The 17,555-nt window shown below is 42.8% G+C and overlaps 1 protein-coding gene across 3 annotated transcripts in view; it reads left to right on the top strand.

The window, feature by feature from the left end:
• The first annotated feature begins 12,511 nt into the window (after positions 1 to 12,511).
• Positions 12,512 to 17,555, top strand: part of KMT2D (lysine methyltransferase 2D) — a 203,916-nt gene continuing 198,872 nt past the window's right edge. For 2 of the 3 annotated variants that reach the window (XM_089477543.1, XM_089477551.1), the window contains exons 1-2: positions 12,512 to 12,747; positions 13,584 to 13,717. The gene's annotated coding sequence lies outside the window, so the exon portion shown is untranslated. The remainder of the gene's footprint in view (positions 12,748 to 13,583; positions 13,718 to 17,555) is intronic. The other variant, XM_089477537.1, reaches the window with a different exon arrangement.

The raw sequence follows: 17,555 nt of genomic DNA, 5'->3' as shown, positions 1-17,555 counted from the left end.
TCCAGGATTGGCTGGAGCTTCCTGTAGGATGAGAATTTAAAGGTGCACCTCCTTTTTCTCTATAAATTTAGGGATCTTTCAGCATAGAAGGTATGCAGCTGAGGGTGAGGACTGAGGGGAGGAAAAGGGTTAGACAATTCCTCCAGCCCCTAGTAGATAGTACTTTAAAAATTGCTATTAAAAACTGACACAAGAATCAAGGAACTTTCTATGACAAAGCAACCCTGAGAAGATCCTCTGATTTGGAAACTTCCTAAGTATCCATAAACTGCTTGTTGTAAAAAAAAAAAAAAAAGGAACAACTGTCTATTGCTACAAGATTCTACAGTTAAACTATGCATCTTATCACTCATAGATTGGAATGAACTACCATGTTTCTCTTCTGTATTTGTTTCAACCATTATGTCATTACAACTGTTTTAAAATGTAAATAAAAGAAAGATTAATACTATCTCTGTGTTTTAACTACTGTGTTCCCTTTAACAAGTGAGCATAGCATCTCCAGAATTCACAAAAGTAAAATCAATATGCCTTTCTCTTAGATTTGCTGAAGTAGAACAAAATCAATAAGTCATGTACAATAACATCTTTACAATTCACTTCAAGTTAACCTGAGACTCTATGTTCCTCAACTTTTCCAGAGTAACTGCAAATCTGGCTACCTGTTATGCCAAACAAGCAATGGGCAGCAATGAATGGATATATTTACATTTCTCAGTTCCATATGTAAAGATCCTACATACCATAAAAAGCATATGAGGGACTGGTAGGTCTTCAAATGTTGTTGGACCTAAGCTACAATCAATCTCAGTCAGCATGGCTAATGGGAGTTATCTTAATTTAAACAGGGTGGGTAGCTTGTGGTCTTCTGCAAGCACTCAGCTCATACCTCTAGTAAGAACTGCCACTTTGGGGAAGAGATGGTGGTGGTGTCCCTGTCCACTTTTAGCATGCAGACCTTGAATGGAAAGCATGGCAAGTTCATTCCTACCTCTGATCTACACCTACCACATAGTGACTGGTGTGAATTTTCTGATTTTTTATTTGTTAGGAACTGTTCCTGTGCTAGTTCACTGACCAGCAAGGGTTTTGCTGAAGTTTTGTGTACACTTCAGATGTACACCACTGTTTCTTTGGTTTAAATTAGGTATGGAGTAGGGGTCTTTCTAGATGTTGAAGGAACTACCACTGGGATTGTATGCTCTTTTCACCACAGATATCCCGACACCATCTTTGTATGGTTTCCCAGTTCTGTATTAGGTTTTCTCCATTACAATAGTTGAAATGTTTCTCTTAAATCTTTGTTACTGGCAGAAAGAAAGTTAAACTGAAATATGGTGGAATGTTGGTGTTACCATTTTGCCTTTTGCTCCACCCACTAATAGAACGCAGCAACCAATGTCTCTGAAATTTAATTTGACCTGTAGGCTGAAAGTAGTTCCTCATCCTTGACAGGCCAACTACTCAGTATTCTCAATCAGTACTTTTCAACTTGTAGTCCTCCAGGCATGGTGGACTTCAGCTCCTAGAACTCCCAGGCAGCATGACCAATGGTTAGGAATTCTGCAAGTTAGTTTCCCCTTACAAAGTACACATGTGGAGGACCAAAGTCATAAAACCACTGTTCTAGACCATACTTTTCATTATTTGAAAAGTAAACTGTCTGTTTTATTTCTTCCTTTTAGATTCTCAGCTAATTTTATCCATTTCCTTCCGTGTATCTACATGGGCCATCTTTTCCATATTTTTTTTCTTCTCGCTGTGTATATGAGGCAATTCTGCAAAGCAGATAAAATGTACAGAATGTAGAACTAGGACAGAAGTCAAGTTCCCAAGAATCAGTTTCATTTTTTAAAAAATGAGTTTCTAGCCCTTATAGGTGAAAAGTTACATTTGAAAGTATGTGCATACTTGCCTGTTGCCTCTCACAAACCAGAGCAGTAGTAATAGGATTTCCAGTGCTTTGTTGTAGGGCCCTTCTATGCACTCATTCTCACTTTCTAGAATTAGTAAAATTATAACAAGGGAAGCCATGCAATTTTGTGAAATGTGCACCATTTAAGCAAAGATTACCTTTTTGTGTACATATGTTTATTGCAGCAGAGAAGACGCACCTTTGCCACTTTTCCTTTCAAATACCTCAAATACTATCCACCAGTATCAGGGTGCTCATTCTACTGAACCGATTTGGAGCAAGTGGCTTAAATCAAAGCTCAGTTATTGGTATGTAGTGCATTGGCATCCAGCTTCTTTCCCTCTCTTAAACACATTCCCATTGATTTTGATCAAAGTAACTGTCAGGCTTTGGCCAGAATTCAAGATAGTCTGGGCCTGTCCCAATTGTTCCCAAGGATCAGATGCAATGGTGAAGACTGGTGGTCTGATGCAAGGAGACTAGACACTGGTTACTCAGTGAAAGGAAGTGAGTCTCATATGGACTATGTATATATAAGTCTGGAGAGTTCACGCTGATTTGTGAGTCCAATGACTTGTGCTCAAGAGGACTGTCCTTCAAAAAGAGAATCACCTGTGTGACTGGCAGTTGGAAAATGTGGTCTATGTCTCTGCAGGGAGGATGGAAGTTGCAATCCAGTATCTGCAGATCCAGGTGTTTCTCAGCCCAATCTAACAGAGTAGGAGCAAGGCATTCCACAAGGTTGATGCCACCAGTAAGAAAAAACTCATAGAAGAGACCATGAGGGCCATCCAATCCAATCCCTTGCCATGCTGAAATACACATTCAAAGCAGTCTTGACAAATGACCATCTAGTTCATTAGAGGTATTGGCTGGAATCCTGTTGGGCAGTTATGAATACATAAACAGTTTTTCAGCTGCTCAGGTTCAAAGACATCTAAGACATTAACAACAACAAAGACACCTTAAACAGGGTTCAGAAGAGAATAGGTAACTAGTGAAGACCAACAGCCTGAAACTAGGATTTAGTATCCTTAGATAATCCCATACATTTTAAAAATGGTAGCCCCATAGAACAGTGAAATAACTGTGCCTACTGATGGATGGAATGATGTGAATAAATGTTTTGGTAATTTAATTTTTTAAAGGCAGCAATCTTGACTGTTTTTGTTATTGTTGTTTAGGAAGGAGCCAGAAAATAGGCACCACTGAACTCTATTGGACATTTATTTCTTAATCTTTTTTTAATATCCCACATTTATAGCCAATATAATAATGGCTAATAAAATTATCACTTTCACAGACATAAAACCAACTTGAAAATAACAAAAGGCAAATATGGTATCCAAACCAATTTAAAAGCAGAAAGCAGAGAGCAGCAGGAAGTCAGTAGCTTGATTAAAACAGAGATCTATCTTCCATGCTTCCTGAATAGAAATATCCTCACTTGTTTCTGGAAAGTACTGACAAATGTTGGAAAGGTTGTTAAACAGGGAGGGTGCTACTACCATGTGCTGCTTCCCTGTCAGTTATACCTTAGAAAGAAAGAATTTGAAGTAGAGCGTTCCCTGAAGAGTTCAGCACAGGCAGAGGTTGTTGCGGCAGAAGGCACTTCCTGAGATAACCTGGGCTCAGGGCCAGGATCTACTTTCTGGTAAATATGCATAGGATCAGAATCAAAGGGGGCCATTGATTAACCATGATAAGGGTGTTCTGTTTTAAAATTGATTTTCTATTTTTTACTTGAAAAATGTGCACACCGTTTTTCTGGTGATGCAAAACAGTTTACAACCTTTTAATTTTTTTACAAAAAATTAAAATTAATCAAATGCAACCTCATCAAATCAAAACAAATTAACTACACGGAGATTTCCAGCCGAAAAACAACTTGAAAAAAGAGACTTGGGAAAGAAAAAGCAAATAGGCAGTTCTAACATTGGCCACAGGATATGGGCACATGACCAAATGTTAAACTCTAATTCCCATTTTCCCTAGCCATCATGGCCAATGGTGAGAGATGACGAGAGCAGGAGTCCAATAAAACTGAGGACCACACATTTACATATCCCTGATCTATTTCATCACTTTGGAAAAGTCATTCTGAATGCCCTATTTCAAGACGTTGGTGTTTTTACCTACCACAAAGTTGGCACAGATGATAAAACCTACTGAGCAATGCCCAACGGACAAATCAGTTGATATGGGGAGTCCTTGAAGCATGAGGGTTCAAGGCTGTACAAAGCTTTCAAGGTTTAAACCAGTAGTTTTGAATTGTGCTCAGAAGCAAATTGGTAACTGATGCTGCTGATGCATAAAGAGATGAATATGGACATGTGTATCAACAGAAGGTGGACAGAGGCAGACTGTGACAGCTCAAGCTTTTCAATTATCTTCAAGGGAAACCACCTAAAGTATGTTGCAGTAACCAAGTCTGGGAGTCACAGATGCATGATTCACACGATTTGATCTGTCCAGGAAGAGGAAATCTTAAGGAATGAAATATGAGAAAAGGCAGCCCTGACAGCCATTCTGGCCTGGTTTTCAAAACACAAACCTAAGATAAAATCTAGGACTACCTAAGGCTCTTTAATTAATTAAGGGTTCAAAAACCTCAGTAAGCACAAGGAGACTATACCGTCTTAAAACCAGTGTTTGAATACTGTGGACGAAGGATGGTACAGTAGCCCATCATATCCACGGATTCTTTATCCATGGATTCAGCCATCCATGGTTTGAAAATATTTAAAAATAAACATAAATTCTTAAAGGCTAACCTTAATTTTGCCTTTTTATATAAGAGACACCATTTAACTACACAACTGTATTTAATGGGACTTGAGCATCCATGGATTTTGTTATATATGGGGGAACTGGAATCAAACCTCAGAGGGTACCAAGGGCCCACTGTAAATTAAAACTGAATCCAGAAAAGAGGGAGCACCCATCACCCACGATAAGCAAAAACCAAGCTTAGAAGAGACAGAGACTTCTGAATAATTTGTTGAAGATATAGATGTCATCAACGTATTGGTGACACTGAATCCAAAAGCTATACATGGATCTTTTTAAGTGGCTTCCTATCAATGTATGTTGGTGATAATACAGGGCTTTGCAAAACCCTATATAACATTGTCTCCCTAGTGATCACCTTCTGTATCCTATTTGAAAAGATCAAATCTGCTGGAGAATATTCCCTGAAATGCCTACCAGATTCTTCTAGATCAGGGTTTCTCAACCAGAGTTCTCTGGAACACTAGGGTTCTTTGAGAGGTCACTAGGGGTTCCACAAGACATGGTGATTAAAACAAAAAGGTCAAAATTCTGTTGGGGACTTACATCTTCGTAAAGTGCCTGATATGTATTGGTGCTTGATGCACAAAGAGACCAATGAACATAAGTTTTTGTGGTTTTTTCGGATTATGTGGCCATGTTCTAGAAGAGTTTATTCCTGACGTTTCACTGGCATGTGTGACTGCCATCTTCAGAGAATGCTGACCTGGAAGAGAGTGGGTATATAGACAGGTTGCATACCTGTAACAGTATTTCTTTGAGTGGTCATCTGCAAATACATACAACTGTGTGATCCTGGGTAAGGAGGAGTGATTCCCATCACACAGTATTATTATTAACCTTTATTTATAAAGCGCTGTAAATTTACACAGCGCTGTACATAAAATCTTTTTAATTAGATGGTTCCCTGTCCTCAGGCTTACAATCTAAAAAGACATGACACAAAAGGAGAAGGGAAAGGTGGTGGGGAAGGGGATGAGGTCCAGCAGTTCCTCTGTACCTCCAATACACACACACACACACACACTCCTCCAGGTCAGCATTCTCTGAAGATGCCAACCACAGATGCCGGCAAAACGTCAGGAATAAACTCTTCTAGAACATGGCTACATATCCCAAAAAACCCACAAAAAACTATGGATGCCGGCCATGAAAGCCTTCAACCACTTCAGACCAATGAACACTGGGCATCAATGCACATCAGGCAATCTTGCTGGTGTCCTGTTAATACATCTTTGCAATTCAGTAAAGGGGTTTCTTAGTGCATCTACTACATAGTTAGGTATACATAAAGTTACATAAAGTAATAAGTCATACAGTGGGTTCTTGGTATCTGCTGGGGTTTGGTTCCAGGACACACCATGGATACCAAAATCCATGAGTGCACAAGTCCCATTATATACAAAGACATGGTACCCCTTATATAAAATGGCAAAATCAATGTGTGATTTTGGAATTTTTTAGGGCAGGGGGGAATCCATGGATGCAGAATCCGAGGATATGGAAGGCCGAATCTGTAAGATTCCTGAAATTTTTTTAACCAGCTGTAGATATAACAATTTTTTGCAGGGATTCCTGAGCCATGAACGTTTTTTTCAAGGACTCCTTCTGCGTAAGAAGGCTGAGAAAGATTACACTAGAATCTAGAGCAAAAGAGCACCACATTCCTCAATAGCAAGTCTCCAGTGACTAGCCACACTAGTGAGAAGGATTTCACTTAAAATTTGGAGCTGCTCAGAACACATTCTAGAATCTGAGTCTGGGATGGAAGATGTATATAGCATATGTTTACTGTTTGTCAGATTTCCTTATCTAATAATGGAATTTAGTTTTTGCTCTTTTTTTTAAAAAAGATTTACCTAAAGGAAATTCACACTCCATCCTATAATATAACTTAATAAGTTTGATGAAAGGTTTGCAGTCTTTAATTGGCCATTTTAGAACATATGGCTATAACAACCCTGAGCATCCAATCAACATCCTCAGATATTTTAAGCTTTCATGCCAAGTATATGAATTTGAATCTGCTGGTTTATACTCTGTTCGTTGCTGCATTCAAGTTAATAAATAATGAGCAACTTCATTAATAAAGGATCTAGAAAGGGCACCCCAGCCATTTGAGGAGCCCGAACAGACATGCCAAAATAAAGCTGCTTCGGGTCACTTTAGAGGTATGCTGTTTAAATGACACATGCATCTTAAGAGACCAGAACCTGTGCCAAAGCTGAGCTCCAGTCCTTAGGACTGGAGCATGGCTTTAGAGCGGTTTTCGGCCTCTTAGGATGCATGCAGCATTTAAACAGCATACCTCCAAAATGACCCGAAGCAGCTTTATTTTGGCCTGTCTGTTCAGGCCCATAGTTAGGCCTGTTACAGACAGCCAAAATAAAGCTCCTTCGAGTCACAGTGGAGGTATGGTGTTTCAATGATGCATGCGTCCTAAGAGTCCAGAAGTTGCACCAAAGCCACACTCCAGCCCTAAGGACTGGCATTTGGCTTTGGTGTGGCTTCTGGACTCTTAGGACGCATGCATCATTGAAACACCATACCTCCACTGTGACTCGAAGGCGCTTTATTTTGGCAGTCTGTTTAGTTCCCCTTCCAGGGATTAATCCACTTTAGAGATCAATAACATCTCCACTGCCTGGAAGAGCTCAACTGGATATGATTTTGCTGTTGCAATGATGGCATCAGAAAAGAGCTAATCTACATCCCCATCAGGCTATACAAGCTTTCAACTTTACGATTTATTTGGTCAAATCCAGGATAGGCTTCCCAACCCTGGCCTGCAAAACACTGAACCATATAGGTATCTGTTTTCTCATTTCTTTAGAGGACCCATAGGAGGTAGCATGGGGGTTTGAGTGTTGGACTAGATCTCTAGAAAATTAGGATTTGGATCCCTATTCAACCACAGAAACTTGGGATGACCTTGGGTAAGGCACACTCTCAGCCCTAGAAGGCAGCAATGGCAAACCACTTCTGAACAGATCTTGCCAAGAAAACCTTATGATAGTTTTGCCATACATTGGGAGTCAACCTGAAGGCACATAAAAATAACTTGAGTCCTACATAGGAAAGGAGGACGGTAGGAGCAACTCTAGCCCAGACAAATTAACAGTCTACTGCCCTCCCAAGACACTGGCACAACTACCTTTGATACTACCCCAAAGATTTTCAGAAATCAAGTATATCCATATTTCTCTAAGGGCAGAACATGCAATCCTTCATATTTTCAAGGATGAGCAGAAAAGTTCATATAGCTTAATCAGGTAGTCCTCTGGTAACAGCTATTGACACCACCGATCACCAGAGCCCTGCTCTGTGCAAAAAAGCCAGCCCAACAGTAGTGCTCTAACATGGGGCATGGCACAGAGACCTCCATACGGGCTGCAACTCCCATAAGCCCTGGTCGGCATAGCCTATGTTGAGGAATGCAGGAAGCTGCAATCCAACAACACCTGGAGGGCTTCTGGTTTAGAATGTAGGACCTGGACTGGGAAGACACAAGTTCAAATCTCTAGCCAGCCATGAAGCTCACAGGGTGACCTGGGATAATTAGGCACTAGCTCTCAGCCCTTACTCATCCTGACGTAGCTGGTGCGAGAATGAAAATGGGGAAGGCCACAAAGACTGTCTTGAGACCCTTGGCAGAAAGTTGGAATATAAACGTAACACGTCAATAAATTATATAAATAAAGAATACTGTCTTGGAAAGGAGTTAGGCCTCAAACAGCCTGAGACAGCACCATGGTTGCCATGGAAACCGTGCAGTCCTGAGCTGAACCAGAGGTGGGCTCTCTCCATGGATGCTGAAATCTGTTGACAAAACAAACCAGGGTCTCTTAAATGTTAAGCTTCTGGGAAATTAACCATGTTAAGCACCTAGCCAGCACCTAGAGCCCAGCATCCAAAATGTGTAGTCAAAGCAAGTCCCTGTAAATATCCTATTAACAACACTATGTCAGTTTTATTTATCAATATTCTTTGCAGTTTTAAAGAGAGATGTGGACTTTCAATAGTTGCATACTGATAATAATGAAAAATATGGTTTGACTGCAAGATTAGTTGCTTTGTGCTTAGGCCTTATTATTATTATTATTATTATTATTATTATTTGTATCCCGCCCTTTTCCCAGAACTGGGACTCAGAGCAGCTTCACAACATTAAAAACAGTACAATTAAAAACACAGAAAAAAGTGCATTAAAAGGAAATTAAATTATTACAATATTAAAACAGATAGTTATTAAAATAATAAAATACATTTTAAAAAGATAAAACTATATATTGGAAGGTTATACAGTACTGTGCTCTGTGTGTGATAATCATTAGCAAATTGGCTTGCTTTTCTGGGATGCCAGCACTTTGACCATTTTTGGGATGGGAGCACATAGGTCCCCAGGTGAAAAAGTCCTTAAAAGTATTTATTTTATTTATATTCCACCTATCTTCCAACATGGGACCCAAGGCGGCTTAGCACAAAGTTAAAACAAGATAAAGATAATGAAAACCCTTCATGATAAAAAGTTAAAACACTAAGAAAGTCAACATATTAAAATGCCATTAAAGTCAAAAGCATAAGACTGTTTAAAATATAATAATAAAAACTATGTTTGTCCTGTTTGTTGTTGAGATTTGTAATAAATGCATCAAAGAATCTTAAAGTCTCTTACAAATGCTTAGGTCAAAATAAATTTGTTAGATTTTCAGAATATACTAAACCCTTGTTTTTGCTGCAACCAATCACCTTGGCTACTTTTCTGGAAAGTGGACAGTATTTCATTAAATTTACTTTGAGCAACAGAAACATGCCCAAACAATTAAGGATGGTTAGCAAACTAAAACCAGTATTTTTTTTTTAAGTGATAAAAATATTTTTTTAAATAATGAAAATAAATGAAAAATAACTACATAGGTTGTATTAGTCAATGATGTCATTATTTAATGAAGTAATATTATTTAATAATGTCAGCATCGCATAGTGGTTTGAGCGTTGGACTATGACTCTGGAGAATAGAGTTCGAATCCCCATTCAGTCATGAAACCCACTGGGTGACCTTGGGCAAGCTACACTCTCTCAGCCTCAGAGGATGGCAATGGCAAACCCCCTTGGAATAAACGTGCCAAGAAAACCCCATGATAGGGTTGCCTTAGGGTCACTGTAAGCCAGAAATGACTTGAAGGCTTACAATAACAACAATAATTTAATTTTAAAAAAACATTTTGTAATCAGTGTTTTTAGAAAGCCAGTGTAGTGGTGCAGTGGAAGGATTGCTGGACTATGACTCTGGAATCCCAGCTCAGCCATGGAAACCACACTCTCTCAGCCTCTGAGGATGGCAATGGCAAACCCCCTCTGAACAAATCTTGCCAAGAAAACCTGATGATAGGTTGGCCTTGGGGTCTCCATAAGTTGGAAATGACTTGGAGGCACACAGCAACAACAGCAATGTCCAAAGAGAGTCATTGCTCCAGTAAACTACTTCATCGCGATGAAATGTGCAGAATAAAAGACAATCTCACCTTCCTTAGCGATTGAAGAGGAAAAAACTGAGATGGAAAAAGCACTTTCATTAATACATCCAAAAGATGATATAAAGGCACTGAACCAGTGCGCCGCACATCTTAAGAAATGTATGCGGGGATGGAAAGGCAGACAGCAAAGCGTTTTGGAATCAAAAGCTGAGAGGAAAATAGGCCTCAGCCATTCCAGGAGGTGAGTTATTTTGCACCCATTGGACATAGCCAGACATCTTTGGGCAACAAACAGATCGAAGCTACAAAGCTGCCCACAGCTTTCCTGGAGCAGGGTGACTAGGGGTCCTACTTTTCCAGGACACACCCTCCATTTTAGCCTTTTGTCCAGGAGGAATTCCAAAATGCCCTCCCTTTTGAGCATGATGAAGAAGCATGGGACTGGATGGCCCTTGTGGTCTCTTGCAACTCTATGATTCTACATTTATAGGAGTGTTTTTAGCTTTTCCTTGCTCATGTCCCCCATTTTTCTTGAATGTCCTCCATTTTGTGATGCCTGGTTAGGAGGACATCCAGTCACCCTGTCCTGGAGAGACTTCGAAGGGGTTGGCTGGGGCCCTTTTGCAAAAGCCGGTTGAACAAAAGTTGGTATGAAAATCTAATAAAACTGATATATTCATAATGATGTTGATGATGATGAAAACACGCTGGTGGACCTAAACTTTAGCTGAAACACAGGAGTTACTAGGCAGCTCACCTGAAAGGTTGGCCCGCCAAGAGCGCCCTGGGACCTCCTGGAAGCTCAGGTTGCAGTGGAGCCCCCCCAGGCATGTGCCCAGATGTCCTCACTGCCAAGGAAGACAAAATGGAGGACATGACACAAAACAAAAGCTTAAGAAATTCCTCCTGGACAGGAGCTTCAAATCTAGGACAGATCCTGGTAAAGGAGGACCTCTGGTCACCTGAAAGGGGGGGGGGGGCAAAGGAGGAGAAATGAGAAAGGCTGGGGAGGGGAGAAAGAAAAGGGCTGCAAACCCCCTCCCCATCTCTCCCTATATTAGAACAGGGAGGAGGGGATGAAGCCAGGGTGACCAGATGTCCTCAGCCACAAAGGAGGACCAGGCACCACGAAATGGAGCCTCTTCAAGAAAAACTGAGGGCACAAAATAAAAGCTACAAAACACTCCTAGAAATGTCAATTTCTACGTCTTAGTCCTCCTCAAAATGGAGGAGATTTGGGAATGCCTCCTGGAGAGGAGGCTGAAATGGAGGACAGGTCCTAGAAAAGGAGGGCTGTTGGCCACCCTGCTCTTCTGGGGCCCTGCAGCGGGCTCCCTCCATCATGCCCTCCCCTGCTGGCATTAATGGCAGACACCCAATGGCCCCTCATCCGTCCCTTCCTTTAGTCTTTCCTGCTTTCATTCCTTCCTTCCTTCCTTCCTTCCTTCCTTCTTTCTTTCTTTCTCTTTCTTTCCTTCCCTGCCTTCTTTCTTCCCGTCTTCCTTTTTTCTTTTCCTGCTTTCTTTCTTTCTTCCCTACCTTCTTTCCTTCTTCCTTCCTTCCTTCCCTACCTTCTTTCTTTCTTCCTTCTTGCCTTCCTTTTCCTTCCCTGCCTTCTTTTTTTCCTTCCTTCCTTCCTCCTCCTCCTCCTCCTCCTCCTGGGGCGCACCTGTCCCAGCTCCCTCGGCGTTCCTTCCTGGGCAGAGAGCGAACGAGCGAGCGAGGCCGAGCCCTCTGACCCCCGCCCCCCGCCATGCCCCATGCTCCCTCCCTCCCACGTGCTCCTCCTCCTCCTCCTCCTGCCGCCGCCTGGCGTCCGGGGTCTCGGGCGCGAGAGGGTTAAGGCCGGCGCAGGGATCCCTCTCTCCTTCCCAGCGTGCACTGAGGCTCCGTACGTGCTCCTCACTCACTTCCCCCCGAGCCCTTTCTGCGTCTCCTTCCGCCTTCGGGTTCCGACACAAAATAAGCGCTGGGCCCCTTCTCTGCTGCTCTTCCTCCTCCCTCCATTGCGCCCCAGGGGCCGCCAGGAAGAGAGGGTCCCTCGCCGCCCTCCCGAAGGGGCTTAGAGGAGCCCGGAGACAGCGGGGAGGGAAGGAGAAGGGCCCAAGCCCCGGCGCCCTCCCTGCCTGCCTGGCTCCCTTTTGCACTGAGGGAAGAGGAGGAGGAGGAGGAGGCGGGGGAGGCGGAGGGAGGTTAAGCAAACCCGGAGCTGGCCCAGCAGGACCTACTTTCCTCTCTGAAAATGGCTGCCTCGGTGAACACTTTCTGTCCAATTTCTTGAGGCCCTTCGCTGAGGAGAGAGGAGGAGGAGGAGGAGGGAGGAAGGGAGGGAGGAAGGAAGGACGGACGGACGGACAGAGAGGGGAAAAGGCAGAGGGTTTTGTGAGGGGGGAAGAGGGATGCTCCTTTGAACGCTGGAGCTGAAGGGGCCGAAGAAGGAGGAGGAGGAGGAGGAGAGGTGAGAAGTTGTTTTTAAATATATATGCAGAGAGAGAGAGAGAGAGAGAGAGGGGAGGCCTGGGATAGGAAAGGAGAAGGGGACAAAAAAAGGGATAAACCAGGAAGGTATTTTATATATATATATATATATATATGTGTGTGTGTGTGTGTGTATACTGTACATACGTAATATGTTGGTTTCTTTCATTTAGAATCAAAGAAAAGAGAGGGCAATGAAGGGGGGCAATTGTAGCTGGCTCCAAATGTAGGAAATGGTGGTGATGGGGAAGAGGAGAAGCTGAGGCTTCAGCGGGGGTTGTTTAAAGAAGGAGGAGGAGGAGGAGGAGGAAGGGAGGGAGGAAAAGGAAGGGAAGGCGCTCGCTCCCTCCCTCCCTCTCTTCCTTCCCTTCCTTCCTTTCCAGAAGAAGGGTCCCCCAGTTCCCCTTTTTAGGGGGCAGAGGAAGGGGCTGCCAGGGGCAGAGGGAGGCGGCTGGCAGGAGACCCAAGGCGGGCCCGGGGCTCCCTTTGTGTGCCCTCCTGGGGGCCCTTTTCCCTCGCCCTCCTCCAGGGACCCCAAAACTACGGAGGAGCAGGGGCCTAGAGACCCCCAGGCCCCCTGCTCCCCTCCTCTCTCTCAGGGATGTCTGTGAGACATAGATAGATAGATAGATAGATAGATAGATAGATAGAGGTCTTAATCCCCCTCCCCAAATGGAGAAAGAGACCCTCCAATATCGGATTTAGCATCCTTTCCGAACCTGGCCTGTGTGCCTGTTTTATTTTTCTTGTTCAGGGTTTTTGGGGTTTTTTTTGAGGGGGGGGGGCTAGTGTTCATTTTATTTTATTTTGGGCTGGTTGTTTTTCTTTCTTTCCCAGTAGCAAAGTCTGGAATATTTTTGATTCCCCCTCCCCTCCCCTCCAACCTTTCTTTCTTTCTTTCCTTCTTTTCCACAACAAAAAAGGAAGGAACAAATGCACTGCCACCATCACCGCCACCCTTTCCTATTTCTCCTTTCTGGATTTTTTGGATAATGGTTTCTGCTGCCTCTTGCTTGCCGGCTGAGGAGGATTTCTGGATCGCCTTGTAGAAAAGGAGGTAGGTAAAAGACTCCCCCCCATTCTCCCCCCAACCTAGAATAAGCGACGCAGCTCGCAATCTTAATCTCTTTGCTTTATTCAAATGTCAGGGTTCTGTAGGGTGCGTTTACGTCAGACTTTTAAAACCTTGTTGATTTATGTACAATTCCGGCGCAGGAGAAATCTGCTGTGCTAAAGCTGTTGAGGGAGAAAGGGTGGGTGATAGAGGGCCGCTGAGAGAAAGACCACTGGAAATGTTTTCCCAAATTGGCCTAGGCCTCTTGTGTTTTCTGTTGCTTTTATAAATAACCAGTGGGAGGGCAGTGGTTCTCTTTGCATCATTCCTGTTGAGAGAATACATTTGTTTAATTCTCTCTCTCTCTCTGTGTGTGCGTGTGTGTTTGTGTTTGTGCATGTGGGGAGGCGAATAGTGTAGGGAGGATTTGTTAAATCCTCCCTCTTGGCCTGACAGATACAGAACCATTGCAGCCTTTGGCACAATGAAGGAATCCAAAGGGGACCGTGGTTGTCTCCTTTTTCATTGTATCATACAAAAGCAAGCAGGTGAGGTGGGGGGAGATGGGGCTGAAGAAGTGTTGGTTAATAACTCATTAGAGGCTTGAAGTTATCTCCCCTCCCCCCTCTTTCCTCTATCAGTGAGATTCATATCCACCACAATGGGCTCCCTCCGCCATACATTTCTTTTCAGCCTGCTTTGGAACCTGTACAGAAGAGAAGTGCTGCATTAACAAACAGGCAGGCCTACATTACAAGTAGGCAGGCATTTTTAAAATACAGCCACTATAGTCTGTGCAAATGGAAGAGACTCAGAAGATACCCGGTTTTCTTGAGAGGTTGTGCCTACCACTGAATAGGAGCACCCGCCTACCATCTGGTTTTTTGTTGGTTTTGTTTTTTAATAAGACTGCTTATTCTGTCCCCTAGAATTAGCTTTGGCAAAGTCAAACGCTTTTCCGCCTCATGAGTGCACACTTTTCCCAAAGCGAAGCCACCCCTGAGGCGAGGCCTACTTTTGCCCAGCAGCCCTCCCGAGATCAGCGCAGCCTGCATAGGATTATGGAGGAGTCCGAAGGGATTTGCTCCAGGGAGAAGGGGTTGGGGGTTGGGGAGGAAAATTGTATTGGTATTTTCTTTCTCCAAGCTAGCATTCTCTTAGATACACATTGTTAAAATGGGGTGAGGGTGGGTGGGATGTCTCCTTACGTTTTGCAAGCTGTCAAAATCTGGAGATAACACTTCTACACTTGGGCTCCTGGAATAAGGAACTGGACCCTTCATATTGAACATAATTTCCTATTTGTTTTTTTTTTTTTTTTGGGGGGGGGGAGCTCAATGCATTGTGCCTTCATGAAATAAACATCTCCCCTCTCTGGCTGTCGCCCTCTGGGAGTCTGTTGGCCACACCTGTTGCACTCAGTATATCAGTTAACTCTCACAGTTTGATTTTAAACCTCCTTGGGAAAAGAAAAAGAAAAAGAGGAAAACTACAATGTGGGAGACAGTAGCTGAACAGCAACTGGTTTTGTGGCAATGTTTTGTGTGTGTGTGTGTGTGTGTGTGTGTATCCATGTGTGTATGTTTTTTTCATAAGATATGCCATAAATTACGATAGGGAAAGGTGCTCACCTGAGGTTGGCCTAGATGATGCAAATGCTGGTTTCAAATCCCATTACTGACATAACTATTTTTGGAGGTGACAGTTCTACCAGGGATTGTTGAATCCTTGGCCTTTCATGGTCGGAGATATTTACAAAGAGGTGTCCATTGTGTAATGTACAAAAAAAGCACCTTTATTGTTGCCAAGACTGCAATAAACTACTGTTATAACAATGATGAGACTTCTGTCTGTCTCATTTTCTGCTACTCAAATGATGACCATATATCTACATTGTGTGATTGCCTCAGTGCAAGACCTGGGGCCTTACTATACAGTATGATACCATTTTAACTGCCAAGACACCATCTATGGTACCCTGGGGTTTATGGTTTGGTGAGACACTAGAGCTCTCTGGCTGAGAATTCAAAATGCCGCTCCTAAACTGCAAATCCCAGGATTCCATAGGCCTTTGCAGTTCAAGTAGTATCATAGCACTATAGCTGTGCAGTGTGAGGGGCTACTGGTCATCTAAGATCTAGAACTCTTGCTATCTTCTGTCCTGGCACCAGTCATGCTATAAAAATATTTTCATCCTGTTACCTCCTAATTACTTGTGAAATGAAGTCTGTGCTCAGTTTAATACTTACTGCTCAAGAAGTTCTTTATGTCTTTTGATTTCTTTGTGTCACTCTTAGATTGTTGTGATTTGGGGAACAGCACAAAGAGTTCCACATTATTCCCACCATTTCCTGCTAAATTTTGAAAGCAGTAAAGATTGAGTGCAGGGCTGCAGAACATTTCATGTAGGGCTCCTTTAGACATTGTTGAACTAGCAGTTCCATCATCCATATCCATTGGAACATGTTGGATCAAGGTACCTAGAGTCATAGTCCAACATTATCTGGTGCTCCACAGGTTTTCTACCCACAATTTATTTTTTTTTAAACTTTTTCAAAGTGCCTACTGCAGTCACTTGGCCTATTATACACATTAAAAAAATATTTAAGGAAACCTGTCCCATCCAGGAAAGCTGCATTGTGCTGGCTATGGGATTATGGGAATTGTAGTCTAAATACTCTAAAGACACCAGATCGGTCAGCCCTGGTTAGTACTTGAATGAGAAATTGCCAATGAATATCAGGAGTTGTAGCCTACCTTTCAGAGGAAGGAACTGGCAAAGCCATTTGTGTGTATTCTTTGCCTAAGAAAACCCTATGGAATTATGGGGTTGCCATAAATTGATAGGTAATTTGAAGGCACAGTCTTAACACATCTAATGGATACCAGTTAAAGGATGGTTCCTCTAAGACAGCGGTTCCCAACCTGTGAGTCGCGACCCATTTGGAAGTCGAACGACCCTTTCACAGGGGTCACCTAAGACCCTCAGAAAACACATATTTGTGATGGTCTTAGGAACTGAGACGAAAATAATTTTATGATTGGGGGTCACCATAACATGAGGAACTGTATTAAAGGGTCACGGTATTAGGAAGGTTGAGAACCACTGCTCTAAGACAACCAGGAACAGCTACTGTTTTTTTCTTTGTGTCATGGGTCATATCTTAACCCAAACCCCTTAACCCAAATTTTCACAATGTTTCCTAGATCCCTATGGCCAATTGCTGAAGCAAAGGCCATGAGCTGTTGCCTAATGTATTCTAGGTAGAAGGCTCTGTTCAGTTGTCTAAGCAAGAACAGGTGACCAAAGATGGAGTAGTTATCACCAATAAAGATGCTTCAACTGTTTGTCAGTAGTAGGGTTTTATATAAAAAGTCGCTTATTTCTATTGGCATCTGAGGAGAGCTCTAGAGGGTAAGCATGAGCTAATCCAGTTATCTTGTTCTGTTGGGCCTAGGCTTTAGTTTCTGGTACATACTATGGGGTCCCTGGTAGTTTAAAAATTGGCTCTTGAAATTGTGGCAGATGAGGAGTTAGCAGCAATTTACTACAGGATTGCAAATTAAAAGGTTATGGCTTGGTAGAGAAAGGAGAAACATCTTGGCTATGCCTCTTTGGGAGGGGGGCACCACTAAATAGTGCCTTTCAGCTGATTTCCTCTATCTTCCTTCAGCAGATGAAGGCACCTAGAAGATCTCTGAAGATGATCTTAGTATGTAGGCAGGTTGTTGAGGGAGTGAGCTGTCCCTATATTATTTAAGTCTTAAAGTCCCCACAATTGCTGTGGGGACTGTAAGAAATTAGGAATTAAGTATAAATGAATGCATAGAGTTCCATGCA

Source organism: Sceloporus occidentalis, unplaced genomic scaffold, assembly GCF_023333645.1.
Source record: "Sceloporus occidentalis isolate IW3139 unplaced genomic scaffold, rSceOcc1.0.p SCAF_1, whole genome shotgun sequence".
In the NCBI taxonomy this organism is placed as follows: Eukaryota; Metazoa; Chordata; class Lepidosauria; order Squamata; family Phrynosomatidae; genus Sceloporus; species Sceloporus occidentalis.
This window is presented reverse-complemented; position numbering and strand designations above follow the sequence as displayed.